The sequence below is a fragment of the Procambarus clarkii genome, chromosome 56 (genome assembly GCF_040958095.1).
Source record: "Procambarus clarkii isolate CNS0578487 chromosome 56, FALCON_Pclarkii_2.0, whole genome shotgun sequence".
NCBI classification, from domain to species: Eukaryota; Metazoa; Arthropoda; class Malacostraca; order Decapoda; family Cambaridae; genus Procambarus; species Procambarus clarkii.
The window spans coordinates 17,106,356-17,123,855 of NC_091205.1; the positions used below are offsets into that span (position 1 = coordinate 17,106,356).

At 45.0% G+C, this 17,500-nt stretch overlaps 1 long non-coding RNA gene across 1 annotated transcript in view; it reads left to right on the forward strand.

Annotated features, from left to right (window-relative positions):
- LOC138353011 (uncharacterized) overlaps positions 1 to 17,500 on the forward strand; it is a 127,785-nt gene that overhangs the window by 80,085 nt on the left and 30,200 nt on the right. Inside the window, exon 2 of the long non-coding RNA XR_011223005.1 lies at positions 7,980 to 8,043. This is a non-coding gene — a long non-coding RNA (uncharacterized lncRNA). The remainder of the gene's footprint in view (positions 1 to 7,979; positions 8,044 to 17,500) is intronic.

Genomic DNA, 17,500 nt, shown 5'->3' on the forward strand with positions numbered 1-17,500 from the left:
CACACACACACACACACACACACACACACACACACACACACATACACACACACACACACACACACACACACACATACACATACACACACACACACACACACACACACACATACACACACACATACACACACACACACACACACACACACACACACACACACACACACACACACACACACACATACACACACACACACACACACACACACACACACATACACATACACACACACACACACACACACACACATACACACACACACACACACACACACACACACACACACACACACACACACACACACATACACACACACACACACATACACATACACACACATACACACACACACACACACACACACACACACACACACACACACACACATACACACACACACACACACACACACACACACACACACACACACACACACGGTGGTGACGGTGGTGGTGGGCAGTGTGGTCCAAGATATGATGGACCTAGTCACACGGAAATGCCAGGAGGCCGAAGAGCGATTTATACCAACGGTAAAGGGAAAAAATAAGAAGGAATATAATAACCCATGGTTTAATAGACAGTGTCAGGAAGCAAAAATGGCCAGCAGGCGGGAGTGGAGGAAGTACAGAAGACAAAGGACAGAGGACAACAGGATCAGATGCAACAGAGCTAGGAACGATTACATTAACATAAGACGAACATCGGAAAGAAATTATGAGAACGATATTGCGATCAAAGCGAAAAAGCAACCTAAATTCCTACATTGCCATATAAGAAGAAAAATGTCGGTGAATGACCAAGTGACAAGAATAAGGAAAACAGAGGGGAGCATATTCAGAAAGTGACAAGGAAATCTGCGAGGCACTGAATGCCAGCTTCCATGGAGTGTTCACAACCGAGCCTGAGCAGCTCCCATTGTTAGAAGAGATTACCCTAGTTGAAAGACTATCTGATATAGAGGTGACAGCAGTTGAGGTAATGAAACAGTTGACAACACTGGATGCAACTAAAGCAGTTGGACCAGACAATCGCCGTGGATACTAAAAGAGGCAGCGCAGGCCCTCAGCGTGCCTCTGGCAAGGATCTTCAATGAATCACTTATGTCGGGAGAATTACCCAATTGTTGGAAGAAGGTAAATGTTGTACCGATTTTCAAGAAAGGTGATAGGGAGGAGGCACTTAACTATAGACCTGTATCACTGACAAGCATCCACTGTAAAATTCTTAAAAGAATAATTAGGCTACGACTGGTTGCACACCTGGAGAACATTAGGTTTGTGAACAAACATCAACATGGGTTCTGGCAAGGAAAATCTTGCCTAACAAACCTTTTGGAATTCTATGATAAAATAACGAGGATAAGGCAGGACAAAGAAGGTTGGGCAGACTGCATATTTCTGGACTACCAAAAAGCCTTTGATACAGTACCACACATGAGACTGCTATTCAAATTTGAGAAGCAGGCGGGAGTGAGCAGAAAGGCCCTAGCATGGGTGAGGAACTACCAAACAGGAAGGAGCCAGAGAGTTACGGTAAGGGGCGAGAAGTCGGACTGGCGAACAGTAACGAGTGGAGTACCTCAAGGATCGGTGCTGGGACCAGTTCTATTTCTAATATACGTGAACGACATGTTTAAAGGAGTCCTACATGTCGATGTTCGCGGATGACGGGAAATTAATGAGACGAGTTGTGACAGATGAGGATTGTAGGATCCTCCAGGACTTGAACAGGTTGCAGAGATGGTCAGAAAAATGGTTACTGGAGTTCAACACGAGCAAATGTAAAGTTATGGAAATGGGACTAGGAGATAGGAGACCAAAGGGACAGTACACAATGAAGGGGAACTGCCTACCTGTGACGACGCGAGAAAGAGACCTGGGTGTGGACGTAACACCTAATCTATCTCCTGAGGCGCACATAAATAGGATAACGACAGCAGCGTACTCTACACTGGCAAAAGTTAGAACATCATTCAGAAACCTAAGTAAGGAGGCTTTTAGGGCGCTTTACACTGCCTACGTAAGGCCAGTCTTAGAGTATGCCGCCTCATCATGGAGCCCCCACCTGAAGAAACACATAAGGAAACTGGAAAAGGTTCAGAAGTTTGCGACGAGGCTTGTCCCAGAGTTACGAGGGATGGGATATGAAGGGCGCCTGAAGGAACTGAGCCTTACGACACTAGAAAAAAGAAAGGAGCGGGGGAATATGATAGGAACGTATAAAATACTCAGGGGAATTGACAAAGTGGAAATAGACGAAATGTTCACACGTAATAATAACAGAACGAGAGGACATGGGTGGAAGCTGGAAACTCAGATGAGTCACGGAGATGTTAGAAAGTTTTCTTTTAGCGTGAGAGTAGTGGGAAAATGGAATGCACTTAAGGAGCAGGTTGTGAAAGCAAACTCTATTCATAATTTTAAAACTAGATATGATAGGGAAATGGGACAGGAGTCATTGTTGTAAACAACCGATGGCTGGAAAGGCGGGATCCAAGAGTCAATGCTCGATCCTGCAGACACAACTAGGTGAGTACTAGGTGAGTACACACACACATGTACACCTCACATATAACCTGCCATCAGGAGCACCCGTCGTTAACAGAGATAATATTACCAGCATTTTATCAAAACTACTCCATACATGAGTCGCTTTTAGGAACCTTAACGAGCCATCGTTTAGAACGTAGCATTTAACCTACATCAGACGAGTACTGGAATATGCAGCACCGGCATGACGACCCTCATCGTGTGAAGCACCAATAAGAAAATGGGAAAAGGTCCAGAAATAACGAACATTTACACAAGTGGAATAACGATAACATTAGCATGGTGAAAGTAACGGATGTCTTGCTAACGGTTACATATATTAGTAATATTTATGTCTGGAATAAACAGAGCGTGACACACACACACACACACACACACACACACACACACACACACACACACACACACACACACACACACACACACACACACACACACAGTTTCAAATGTAGATATGACAGAGCCCAGTAGGCTCAGGAACCTGTACACCAGTTGATTGACGGTTGAGAGGCGGGACCAAAGAGCCAAAGCTCAACCCCTGCAAGCACAAATAGGTGAGCACACACACACACACACACACACACACACACACACACACACACACACACACACACACACACACACACACACACACACACACACTCTCACTAACACAGGCAAACCTCCCCTACAAAGCCCTGAAAACAAAATATGCTGTCAGACATGTAGGCAGAATTCAGACTGTAAAGAAACACCAACACGGCCCCCAAAAAAAGAGAGAAAATGCTTATTGACGATAAAACAGGGAAACACAGGATGGGTGGACCTCACATAGCTAGACTCTAGATGTAATCTAGACCAAAATCCTTGAGAGAGTTCCGCATATATGCCACAAAACAAGAGAGGACTAACTGGAGTGAATTGGGAGCGAGAATGTCTAACAGACAGGAAACAGAATGTCAATGTGAAGGGGTAAGAAGCCGTATTCCATTCACCCTGGGCTGTAGGAGGCTCGAACCGGGGACTCCTATGTGTGTGTGTGTAAGGGCCGAAGCTCTATTGACCGCGCTATTGAGTGGCCTTAATAGGGAAAGTTATAAAGTTATAACAAGTGGTGTCTCCCTTTCCAAGGATGAACCCGTAGACCAATGCTGTTTCTCATTCATGTTGAGCCTGGCCTCAGGCTGGGCTCGAGGAGTAGGAGCACTCTCGAAACCTTATCCAGGTATGTTCCAGGTTAATAAAAATCGGGACGGATGAGGACATCGGTTCTGTCATGTTCTTTTTCCCAGGATGGAATTACTCTCGCGTAAACAGGATACATCGGGATACATTGGGATACATAGGGATACATACGGATACATACGGATACACACTTGCTGGGAGCCCTCTTGACCTGCTGTGGCTCACCTCACGACCTTTCTGTAGTGAGGGATGCGAACCCTGCTACAGTACAGCCACGGGATTCAACCCAGTTATCTTGAGGTTATCTTGAGGTTATTTTGAAGTTATCTTGAGATTATCTTGAAGTTATCTTGAGGTTATCTTGAGGTTATTTTGAGATTATCTTGAAGTTATCTTGAGGTTATCTTGAGGTTATTTTGATATTATCTTGAGGTTATCTTGAGATTATCTTGAGGTTATCTTGAGATTATCTTGAGGTTATCTTGAGGTTATTTTGAGATTATCTTGAAGTTATCTTGAGGTTATTTTGAGATTATCTTGAGGTTATCTTGAGATTATCTTGAGGTTATCTTGAGGTTATCTTGAGATGATTTCGGGGCTTAGCGTCCCCGCGGCCCGGTCCTCGACCAGGCCTCCTTTTTGTTACACATCCCCCAGGAAGCAGCCCGTAGCAGCTGTCTAACTCCCAGGTACCTATTGACTGCTAGGTGAACAGGAACATCAGGGTGAAAGAAACTCTGCCTGCCCATTTGTCTCCGCCTCCACCGGGGTTCGAATCCGGAGCCTTAGGACTACGAATCCCGAGCGCTGTCCACTCAGCTGTCAAGCCCCCCTGACACCTACATCAAATGCCTATCTATTCCTCCCCATTACCTGTTTTACTTGTAGGTGAACAGAGGCACCAGGTGAAAGTGGGAGGACAGGTACTCTAAGGCCTTTTCCTGTACGTCAACTCTGTACGATTATGTACGTTTTTCTGTGTGTACAGAGACATGAGACAGAGAACTAAGGGCCCAAGTTCGGTTCCCGGCCGAGGCAGAAGCAAATTGGCAGAGTTTCTTTCACTCTGATGCGCCTGTTCACCTAGCAGTAAATAGGTACCTGGGAGTTAGACAGCTGCTACGGGCTCCTTCCTGGGGATGTGTCTCTAGGATATATATATGCTTCCTGGAGGCATATGAGCCTCTAGAAACCACACTATAGAAGGCTTTCGAAACACTTTCCACCTACGTGAGACCAGTCCTAAGAGAATGCAGCTCCGCCATATAGAACCATCTCAAAAAAGAACATCAAATGAATAATGAAAAGGTACAGGAGTTGAAGCAACAGACTTTAGGTATAACAGACTTTCGGTATAACAGACTTTAGGTATAACAGACTTTAGGTATAACAGACTTTAGGTGTAACAGACTTTAGGTATAACAGACTTTAGGTATAACAGACTTTAGGTATAACAGACTTTAGGTATAACAGACTTTAGGTGTAACAGACTTTAGGTATAACAGACTTTAGGTATAACAGACTTTAGGTATAACAGACTTTAGGTGTAACAGACTTTAGGTATAACAGACTTTAGGTGTAACAGACTTTAGGTATAACAGACTTTATGTGTAACAGACTTTAGGTATAACAGACTTTAGGTGTAACAGACTTTAGGTGTAACAGACTTTAGGTATAACAGACTTTAGGTATAACAGACTTTAGGTATAACAGACTTTAGGTATAACAGACTTTAGGTGTAACAGACTTTAGGTATAACAGACTTTAGGTATAACAGACTTTAGGTATAACAGACTTTAGGTATAACAGACTTTAGGTGTAACAGACTTTAGGTATAACAGACTTTAGGTGTAACAGACTTTAGGTATAACAGACTTTAGGTATAACAGACTTTAGGTATAACAGACTTTAGGTATAACAGACTTTAGGTGTAACAGACTTTAGGTATAACAGACTTTAGGTATAACAGACTTTAGGTATAACAGACTTTAGGTATAACAGACTTTAGGTATAACAGCTGGAGTTAACAAAACGGTAAAAAGACACATGATAGAGATATAAAAAATCCTTTGAGGGGGGGGGAGATCAGGGACAGACAACGGTACACAGGCTACTGAGGAGAGAGCTAAGGGGGGGGGGGGTGGAAGAGGAGGAGGGGGAGATGGGGGGGAGAGGGGGAGAGGGGGGGGGAGGGGAGTACACCTGCATCTTCACTCTTATCTGGCTCATTACCCCCCCCCTCCCTCATCTCCAACCTTCCCCTCCCCCTCCCTCTACCCTCCCCCTTCCACTACCCTCCCTCCCCCCTCCTTCACTTCCCTCTCCTCAAAATTCAAGTCTCAAAGAGCTTCAACACCTGTGGCTTCAACACCTGTGGCGTCAACACCTGTCTTAGCTGTGGCCTTTCCCACCTTTCCCATTTCCTTACGATCGAGTTCCACCCTTTCCTCTTTTTCCTGTTTCATATTTTGCTTTCCTGTTTCCTCACTGTTCCACCAACACCTGTACGCACCCCTTCACCCCCTTTCCCTCCCTTTGATCCAGCCTCTCCCACTCCGTCCTTCCCATTTCTCCCAGTTCTTTTACTTTCCCTCGTGAGTCTCGCTGTACCTCTTTTCTTTTTTTATATCTCCTGTGTCCTCTCCCATCATTTCTCCTTTTTCCCTCAATTCAGACTCTTCCCTGTCCCTTTCCCCTTCCTTCAGACTCTTTCCTCTCCCTTCCCCTCCCTTCCCCTCCCTTCAGACTCTTCCCTCTCCTTTTTCCTTTCCTTCAGACTCTTCCCTCTCCCTTCCCCTCCCTTCAGACTCTTCCCTCTCCCTTTCCCTCCCTCCAGACTCTTCCCTCTCTCTTTCCCTCCCTTCTCGTCCTCCCTCTCCCTTTCCCCTCCCTCCAGACTCTTCCCTTTCCCCTCCCTCCAGACTCTTCCCTCTCTCTTTCCCTCCCTTCTCGTCCTCCCTCTCCCTTTTCCCTCCCTCCAGACTCTTCCCTTTCCCTTTCCCCTCCCTCCAGACTCTTCCCTCTCCCTTTCCCTCCCTCCAGACTCTTCACTTTCCCTTTCCCCTCCCTCCAGACTCTTCCCTCTCCCTTTCCCTCCCTTCAGACTCTTCCCTCTCCCTTTCCCCCTCCCTCCAGACTCTTCCCTTTCCCTTTCCCCTCCCTCCAGACTCTTCCCTCTCCCTTTCCCTCCCTTCAGACTCTTCCCTCTCCCTTTTCCTCCCTCCAGACTCTTCCCTCTCCCTTTCCCCTCCCTCCAGACTCTTCCCTCTCCCTTTCCCTCCCTTCTCGCCCTCCCTTCCTCTTCCTCAAGGTCGTCGCCATCTTCCAGGTCGGAAATAAGAGGATTCGGACGCGTAATTACATTCCATTATTTATTAATTAGTGTTTTTCCCTCAGCTCCCGGAGAGGTAATCTGGGTGTGGTAAACAGGTGATGCTGCATCTTCAGAGGCGGAGATGAGTAGCAGCAAGGATGCTTGAGCAGGGATGAGGCAAGGGGAGCCGGTCGGCCGAGCGGACAGCACGCTGGACTTGTGATCCTGTGGTTCGATCCCAGGCGCCGGCGAGAAACAATGGGCAGAGTTTCTTTCACCCTATGCCCCTGTTACCTAGCAGTAAAATAGGTACCTGGGTGTTAGTCAGCTGTCACGGGCTGCTTCCTGGGGGTGGAGGCCTGGTCGAGGACCGGGCCGCGGGGACACTAAAGTCCCGAAATCATCTCAAGATAACCTCAAGATAAGGATGCTTGAGCAGGGATGAGGCAAGGATGCTTGAGGGCAGATGAGATGAGACAAGGATGGTGGAGATGATTGTCAAAATAGGAATCAAATGTAAAAGGAAAACTCAAAGGAAAACTATAATAATATTAGAAATAATTTTGATAAATAAAAATAATAACGTGATCAAAGGTTTAAAATCTTGTGTGATACTCTGTCTCTCTGTCTCTGTCTCTGTCTCTCACTCTCTCTCTCTCTCTGTCACTCTCTCTCTCTCTCTCTCTCTCTCTCTCTCTCTCTCTCTCTCTCTCTCTCTCTCTCTCTCTCTCTCTCTCTCTCTCTCTCTCTCTCCCTGTCACTCTCTCTCTCTCTCTCTCTCTCTCTCTCTCTCTCTCTCTCTCTCTCTCTCTCTCTCTCTCTCTCTCTCTCTCTCTCTCTCTCACTCTCTTCGATGCTTTTCACAATCATTCACTCTAAACGAATCTTTAGATGTGGTGTACTTTTCTTCGTTGATATGTTGATGTGTTATTAAAGCTGCTTTCCTCTGCAGCTTGAGGAGCTGCAGACACCTGGCTGTTGCTGCTTCCGGCTCCCTCAAGGTCCACTCAGTTTTTGTAAGTGTTATTCTTACTAAGTTTATCTTATATATAAGATAAATTTATATAAGATAAATAAATTTATCTTATATGACAGTGTCAGACCACGAAGGAAGGATTAAGACAGGAATTTCCTTAAGTACTTTCGTATTTAATAATACATCTTCAGAATGATAGATTTACAGTTCAGTGGGTGTGGATATATATATAGGCAGGAGAGAGGTGAGGTACAATGGCTTTAATGAGATAATGGGATATTAATAAGGGATTAGGAAGATAAATGTGTATCAATGATTCTATTTAAATCACCCTTTAACATATCAATAAAAAAAATGGATCAAAAACCACTGCTACTGTTCAAATTACATGATTTCGTAATATGTATTAAAGCAGATTCAGTAATGTTTCTATTGTAAATAATTTTACAATTCGTTATTGAAGAAGTCATCTCCCGATCAATTTGGCGGGAACTCTCTGACAAATGAACAAGGCATTAATAAGACAATAGGTCATATCTTATCTGTATCTCTAAGTATTATACTATCTGTAAGTGTAGCTGTAAGTATCTATACCCTTGGCTAATTACTCTAAAATTGGCCAAGTGAACGACCTATAAAAAAGTGACCAACGTTGCCATTCTGAGCCTCGCAGACCGGGACGAAAAAAATAGTGTGAAAAAAAAACCGCCTTCACCTTTAACTTGGCAACACTGCCAGATCTATGTCACACCCGGCCCGGTTCCTGTGCCCGGTAATGGAAGGTCAGGTGTTGTACCGGGAAATTGGGGGGGGTGAAGAGAGGAGGGGAAGGGAGGGGGGTGGGCTGGAACTATGGTCGTTCAGGTTATACCAGGTCAGATCTGGTCGTTTGTAGAATGTCCGGTCCCGTACAGGATATAGACCAGATGGTCGTACATCATCCACAAGAAGATAGACAGGCTTTGAGAGGTCGAGAAAAATAGACAGTGAGAGATAGAGCGAGACAGAGGCGGTGAAAGGCAGAGAGAGAGACAGCGAGAGGTAGACAGAATGATGTTTAGAATTCACTGTGGTCAATATTCGACGGTACGTGAAGCACAGGGAATGTGTGTGTGTGTGTGTGTGTGTGTGTGTGTGTGTGTGTGTGTGTGTGTGTGTGTGTGTGTGTGTGTGTGTGTATGTGAAGGGGAGGGGGGAGAGGGGATGTGTGTCCCCTTGTTCGCGTGCTGTCCGTGCTAAATAGTTTATCTTTATCCACCCTGTTAATTCCTCTTGAGAATTTTATAGGTAGTGATCATGTCTCCCATAACTCTTGTGTCTTCTAGTGTCGTGAGGTTTAGTTCTGTATGTGTGTATATGTGTGTGTATTCACCTAGTTGTGCTTGCGGGGGGGTTGAGCTCTGCAATTTCGGTCCGCCTCTCAACTGTCGATCAATCAACTGTTACTAACTACTAATTTTTTTCACACACACACACACACACACACACACACACACACACACACACACACACACACACACACACACACACACACACACACACACACACACACACACAGGAAGCATCCCGTAACAGCTAATTCCCAGGTACCTATTTACTGCTAGGTAAACAGGCGCATCAGGGTGAAAGAAACTCTCCCCATCAGTTTTCGCTGGCGCCCAGCATCGAACCCGGACCCCTGGGATTACGAATCCCAAGCGCTGTCCACTCAGCCATAGCCCCCTTATGTGTGTGTGTGTGTGTCTGTGTACGTGGGCTTGTGTTTATCTTGGTGAGGGTATATTTATGTGACATTTATTGGTGTGTGTGTGTGTGTGTATGTGTGTGTGTGTGTGTGTGTGTGTGTGTGTGTGTGTGTGTGTGTGTGTGTGTGTGTGTGTGTGTGTGTGTGAGTGTGTGTGAGTGTGTGTTGGGAGAGTAAGAAGTTGGACACCAAGGTGTCCTTGGTAACACTGCGACGCTCCAATTCATGCACTCCAACTCTCTCTCTCTCTCTCTCTCTCTCTCTCTCTCTCTCTCTCTCTCTCTCTCTCTCTCTCTCTCTCTCTCTCTCTCTCTCTCTCTCTCTCTCTCGTGGCCCTCTGGTCGCCGTTTTCGGAACTATTTAGCGACAAGTCATGGCGTTACAGAAACAACGAATTGCTCGACCAGCAACACCGGTCCTAAACATTCCGTAGCCGCTTGCAAAATGTTGCATAGTCTCAGTCCAGTTGTAGTGACGTCACTCAAGCTTAGTAAATATTATGTCATTAAATATAGAATTTATCGCACAAATATTCTTGTTCTGAACAGTATAGCTTGCGTCGTGTTGTGTATGATGCGTGTGTGTGTGTGTGTGTGTGTGTGTGTGTGTGTGTGTGTGTGTGTGTGTGTGTGTGTGTGTGTACTCACCTAGTTGTGTTTGCGGGGGTTGAGCTCTGGCTCTTTGGTCCCGCCTCTCAACTGTCAATCAACAGGTGTACAGGTTCCTGAGCCTATTGGGCTCTATCATATCTACACTTGAAACTGTGTATGGAGTCAGCCTCCACCACATCACTTCCTAATGCATTCCATTTGTCAACCACTCTGACACTAAAAAAGTTCTTTTTAATATGTGTGTGATTACCTAAGTGCAATTACCTTAGTGTAGTTACCTGTGTGTAGTTACAGAATGAGAGTTACGTTCGTGGTATCCCGTCTTCCCAGTACTCATTGTCATATAACGCTTTGAAACTACTGACGGTCTTGGCCTCCACCACCTTCTCACTTAGCTTGTTCCAACCGTCTACCATTCTGTTTGCAAAAGAAAACTTTCTAATATTTTTTTCGGCACCTTTGTTTCCTTAGCTTGAATCTGAGTCCTCTTGTTCTTGAAGTTACTGGTTTCAGGAATTCCTCTTTGTCAGTTTGGTCGATTTCTGGTAGTATTTTGTAAATGGTGATCATATCACCTCTTTTTCTTCTATCTTCTCGTTTTGGCATGTTTAACGCCTCTAGTCTCTCCTCGTAACTCTTGCTTTTCAGTTCCGGAAGAGATTTTGTAGTGTGCTGTTGCACCTTTTCCAATTTATTGATGTGCTTCTTGAGATTTGGGCACCATACAACTGCTGCCTATTACAATTTTAGTTAATGATTCGGGTCTATAATTTAAGGGTCCCCCTCGACTGCTATTGTTATAGATTGGTACAATGGTTGCATTTTTCCCTATATCTGCCTAAGGTTCGTGTGCACAAGGATGTCTGGAATATTAATTACAGTGGAATGCTCAGCTCAGTTGCACATTCTCGCAGCACCCAAGGTGAAACTCCATCAGGTCTGAATGCTTTATTTCTTCCTGGCCTCTTGAGTAATTGTTCCACTTCGTCTTGAGATAACTCTATGTATTCTATGGTGTGTTCTGGAATCAGTATTTGATCCTGTTCGCTGAAATCCTCATTTTGTACAAACACACTTTTGAACTGTTCATTTAGTGTTTCACACATTTCTTTTTCATTCTCAGTAGTCGTGTCCCCGTTCTCAATCTCTGGATTTTATCCTTTACATGCAGCTTGCTTTTAATAAATTTATAGAAAAGGTCAGGATCTATTTTACATTTGTCCGCTGTACCTTTCTCAAAGTTCCTTTCTGCCTCTCTCCTCACTGTTGTGTAATTGTTTCTTGTTTGCTTGTATGTTTGTGGGTTAGGCCTCTTCCTACATTGTACCCATTTTCTTGTCTTATCCTCTCTGGCCCTCTCACACTTTCTGCTGAACCAAACCTGTTTCCTGATTCTTCATCTCTGTTTTGGTGTATGAATGTTTGTGTTCCTTCATCGTATGTTTCGCAAAATTTGACATATATCTCATTTACTTCCTTGCCTAGCAACAAGTCTGTCCAATTAAACTCATTAACAAAAGTCTAAGTTCCCCAAAGTGTCCTCTCTTGAAATCGAGTTTATCAGCTGCTTCAATGTCCCCATTCTCTTCTAGATTATATCGCAAAGTATATTTAATGTCCAAGAGGACGTGATCACTCTTTCCCAAGGGAGGAAGGTACTGGATGTCAAATATCTCTTCCTCTTTCCTGGTGAATACTAGATCCAGTACTGACGGAACATGTCCTTCCCTCAGTCTTGTGGCCTGCTTGTCGTGGTGATACATGAATGTCTCCAGAACGAAGCTCGATTCCTTTTAGCCGCCCCCAACTGGCCTATCTCACTCATATATTCCCCATGTATCATCATGGGAAGTTGAGTGACGCTAGCCCGTAGCGTCTGGTCTACCTTGCACAGACATATTGTATATGTATGTGCAAGATTGACGCTGGGGAGGGGCATTATCAGGGGGAAAGCGCCAAGCCATTACGACTATATAGCACTGATAAGGTAGGTTAGGATAAGAATTTGGGATGGGACGGAGAAGGGGAAAGAATGATGCCCAACCACTTGTGGACAGCCGGGGGATTGAACGCCGACCTGCATGACGCGAGACCGTCGCTCTCTACCGTCCAGCCCAAGTGATTGGGCAGGGATATATCAAATTAATTAAAAAAAAATGCGATGTTGTGTAATGACAAAATAATACAAGACAAAAATAAACTCAAGACAAATTAAAATAGAGGTGCATAATGTAAACAAGATATATATAAATAAATTATAACTACTACTAACGGCACAATACCTTTGTAAATCACAGCAGAAAAATAACAGTAACAGGACCCCCAAGCTAAAAATAATAATATAACTGATAAACATTAAATGATAAGAATCACGTACAGAAACTGGAAGATAAAAAGAGCCTCTATTGCCGAGAATATTTAGAGGTCATATTCCCAGTCCCTCGTTCTCTGTCCTTCAGAAATCTTTTTTTTTTCTCTTTTTTTTTTATTTTGTTTAGGGTTAATTTTTAGCCACGAGAGATAACCAATTGGTTCATTCCCAGTCCCTCGTTCTCTGTCCTTCAGAAATCTTTTTTTTTCCCTTTTTTTTATTTTGTTTAGGGTTAATTTTTGGCCACGAGAGATAACCAATTGGTTCATTTATTTAAAATTTTATCGAAATTTTTTTGGAGGGGGTTTTAAATTAGGGGGTTTAATTTTCTGACAATTTTATGGATAACGAAATCAAGAAAAGATATTAAAAACTGCGAATGCTTATTATTATATTTTTGTCAAACGTCAGTTTCATGTTTGTGTTCGTAAATTGTTAGGTCTTAAAATTGGCTGAAAGAGACAGCAAATATTGGCCTTGAGGGCTGTTATACACCCCCCCCCCTTGCCCCTACCCCCCCCCTTCCCCCCCCCCCCTGGCCCCATGATTCACGTGTACTGTATCTACATCTCTCGGAGCCTGTATCCTGTATCCCCTTCGTACGGCGCCTGTATCCTCGTGCACTTAATGCAAGAATAGAGGGAAGGGGGGGAAGCTACAGAGGAGCCTCTATACTGAACCATGCGAGAGCAGCTGTCGTGTATGTACAACGAAGCCCACTCGTCTATGTCAGCTTGAAACAATTCAGCGGTTTCCACGTCCATTATATATATATATATATATATATATATATATATATATATATATATATATATATATATATATATATATATATATATATATATATATATATATAATGTGTGTTTCAGCAACGGCTTCATAATACATTATTTCCATTTATTGTTTTACAGTTTTAGTGGTATAATCTGTCTGACATTTTGAAAATGATGCAAGAAGCTGTTGCTTTAGCGCATTGTGTAACAAACAAGCAACTGACCGTTTCTGATAATGCGTGGTTTTTTGTTCCTGCTAAATACTTCCGGCCCTATTTCCGGCCCCATTTCTGGCCCTATTTCCGGCTCATATTTCTACCGCTATTTCAAGTCTTATTTCAGGTCCTATTTCATGTTTCACTCTGTACAATGAAAACAATTTTTTTTTATGCATTACCGCAATTCTGGGATTTTTCGCTATCTACACTAAAACGGAGCAGCTTCGCTATCAGGTCGCTGGACGCGTTTGTTATCCAACTTCGGCGTCGCTGGAGACAGACAACGCAGCTAGAGGTCATTGAACCTAAATTAATCGATATATTCAATATTTTTATTGGAAAGTGAAATTGTCATTCGTGGTGTTTGTGTGTGTGTGTGTGTGTGTGTGTGTGTGTGTGTGTGTGTGTGTGTGTGTGTGTGTGTGTGTACTCACCAATTTGTACTCACCTATTTGTGTCTACAGGATCGAGCATTGACTCTTGGGTCCCGCCTTTCCAGCCATCGGTTGTTTACAGCAATGACTCCTGACCCATTTCCCTATCATACCTAGTTTTAAAATTATGAATAGTATTTGCTTCCACAACCTGTTCCTTAAGCGCATTCCATTTTTCTACTACTCTCACGCTGAAAGAAAACTTCCTAACATCCCTGTGACTCATCTGAGTTTCCAGCTTCCACCCATGTGTGCGTGTGTGTGTGTGTGTGTGTGTGTGTATGTGTGTGTGTGTGTGTGTGTGTGTGTGTGTGTATGTGTGTGTGTGTGTGTGTGTGTGTGTGTGTGTGTGTGTGTGTGTGTGTGTGTGTGTGTGCGCGCGTGTGCGTGCGTGTGTGTTCCACCACAGGTGTAAGAAATAACTCTTATCTTTTCCTCTCTCCCAGGCCGAATATGACAAAACTGGATTTCAACTTGCAGGAAAATCATGAAAACTATTATTTGCTGTTGATTGAATTTGTTGTTATTACTTTGTGTGTGAGTATGCCTCCGTCGTTGGGTTGTTTGTGTTTATCTTTCCGCGTGTGTGTGAGTGTGTGTGGGAATGAGGGGGGTGGGGGGGGGGGGTAGGGTAGTGTGTGTGTATATTCACCTAGTTGTGCTTGCGGGGGGTTGAGCTCTGCTCTTTCGGTCCGCCTCTCAACTGTCAATCAATCAACTGTTACTAACTATTAACTAATTTCTCTCTCTCTCTCTCTCTCTCTCTCTCTCTCTCTCTCTCTCTCTCTCTCTCTCTCTCTCTCTCTCTCTCTCTCTCTCTATCTCTCTCTCTCTCTCTCACACACACACACACACACACACACACACACACACACACAAACACACACACACAGGAAGCAGCCCGTAACAACTGTCTAACTCCCAGGTACCTATTTACTGCTAGGTAACAGGGGGCATCAGGCTGAAAGAAACACTGCCTATTTTGTTTTCTCGCCGGCACCGGGAATCGAACCCGGGCCAAAGGATTACGTGTACAGCATGCTGTCTACACAGCCACCGGCGCCCCCGTGTGTGTGCGTGCGTGCGTATGTCCTCACCCCCCTTTGGTCAGCTCTCCCCCCCTGCCCTCTCCCCCCCCTGCCCTCTCCCCCCCCCCCTGCCCTCTCCCCCCCTGCCCTCTCCCCCCCCCTGCCCACTTTCCCCCAGGAAATAACAAGGCCACGCTGAGATCGCCATTGAGTGACAGCCGGCGCTGAGACTCGGGTCGTACCAGACTCCGGCCGCCTCGCAAGGTCCCCCCCCCCACTCCCCCTACCTCCCCCACTCCCCCTACCTCCCCCACTCCCCTTCCCTCCCCCACTCCCCCCCCCCCACTTCTCTTAAACCAGGCCGGAAAATCCTCCAGCACGAGCCCTAAAACAAGTCGTTCAGCAAGATGTTGAGATTCCAAAACAGCCTCCAAAACAGCCTCCAAAACAGCCTCCAAAATAGCTTCCAAAACAGCCTCCAAAACAGCCTCCAAAACAGCCTCCAAAATAGCCTCCAAAACAGCCTCCAAAACAGCCTCCAAAACAGCCTCCAAAACAGCCACCAAAACAGCCTCCAAAACAGCCTCCAAAACAGCCTCCAAAACAGCCTCCAAAATAGCCTCCAAAACAGCCTCCAAAATAGCCTCCAAAACAGCCTCCAAAATAGCCTCCAAAACAGCCTCCAAAATAGCCTCCAAAACAGCCACCAAAACAGCCTCCAAAATAGCTTCCAAAACAGCCACCAAAACAGCCTCCAAAACAGCCTCCAAAACAGCCTCCCAGATAGCCTCCAAAACAGCCTCCAAAATAGCCTCCAAAACAGCCTCCAAAACAACCTCCAAAATAGCCTCCAAAACAGCCTCCAAAACAGCCTCCAAAACAGCCTCCAAAACAGCTTTAAAAAAAAGGTGTGAGGTAAGAAAGTTTGAAGCAATACAAGGAAGCCTTAAATTGCGCAAGACTGTTTTTCTTTGTTTTTTCAAGCTGGGATAGGAATCCTTATCCTAATCCCCCCCCCTAGCTTTCTAATCAAGGATTAGAAAGCCATGAGTCGGGTCAGAAAGCTGTTTGTGCGATCAGAGAGTCTTTAATCGTATCCTCAGGACTTGAGTCGTGTGAAACAGCCCTCAATTGGGTGGTTAAGCCTCCTGGGAATGAGAAAACACGGCTCAGCCATCGTCAAGAAACGCCTGAGAAGTCATGCAAATTTCGTGCAAGCCAATTTGCGTGAGAAAACAATTTCAGTAAAAATTGGGAAACGAAGAAATGAGCAGAAAAGTGAATTAAATAAAATCGCCGCTGAAACGGTGCAAACTAAATACTGCGGAAAATTTAAAGAAATCGTAAAATCTGTCAAGGAAAAACGTGAAGTTTAGACCGACAGAGAGAGAGAGAGAGGGAGGGGAGAGAGAGAGGGAGAGAGAGGGAGAGAGAGAGGGAGAGAGAGGGAGAGAGAGAGAGAGACAGACAGAGAGAGGTAGAGACAGAGAGAGGGAGAGACAGAGACAGAGAGAGAGAGAGAGAGAGAGAGAGAGAGAGAGAGAGAGAGAGAGAGAGAGAGAGAGAGAGAGAGAGAGAGAGAGACAGACAGACAGACAGAGAGAGAGGTAGAGACAGAGAGAGGGAGAGACAGAGAGAGAGAGAGAGAGAGGAGAGAGAGAGAAGAGAGAGAGAGAGAGAGAGAGAGAGAGAGAGAGAGAGAGCGGGAGGGAGGAGAGAGAGAGAGAGAGAGAGAGAGAGAGAGAGAGAGAGAGAGAGAGAGAGAGAGAGAGAGAGAGAGAGAGAGAGAGAGAGAGAGAGAGAGAGAAATGCCAATTGAAAAGTAAAGAGGGACATTGTGTTTAAAAAAGCAGGTCGGGAAAGAAAATTTTTGTTTACATCGAAAGTCAAAATTTTCAAGGGATCTCATCTCTCTCTTTCCCTCAGTTATCCCCCCTTTTCTCCCCCAACCGTTCTCACTCCTCTTTATCCCCCTTTCCTCTTTTACCTCACTTCCCCCCCCCCATCTCCCTCTTTATCACCGCTTCGCTCTTTCCCATATTCTCCCTCTTCGTTCCACCCTATGCCCCTGTTACCTAGCAGTAAAATAGGTACCTGGGTGTTAGTCAGCTGTCACGGGCTGCTTCCTGGGGGTGGAGGCCTGGTCGAGGACCGGGCCGCGGGGACACTAAAGCCCCGAAATCATCTCAAGATAACCTCAAGATAACCTCCCTCCCTCCTTCCTCCCTCCTTCCTCCCACCTCCAATAAGACCTTGTATAAACACTTTATACAGTGAACGCTGTATAAACATACTTTATACAGCCTGTATGAACACTT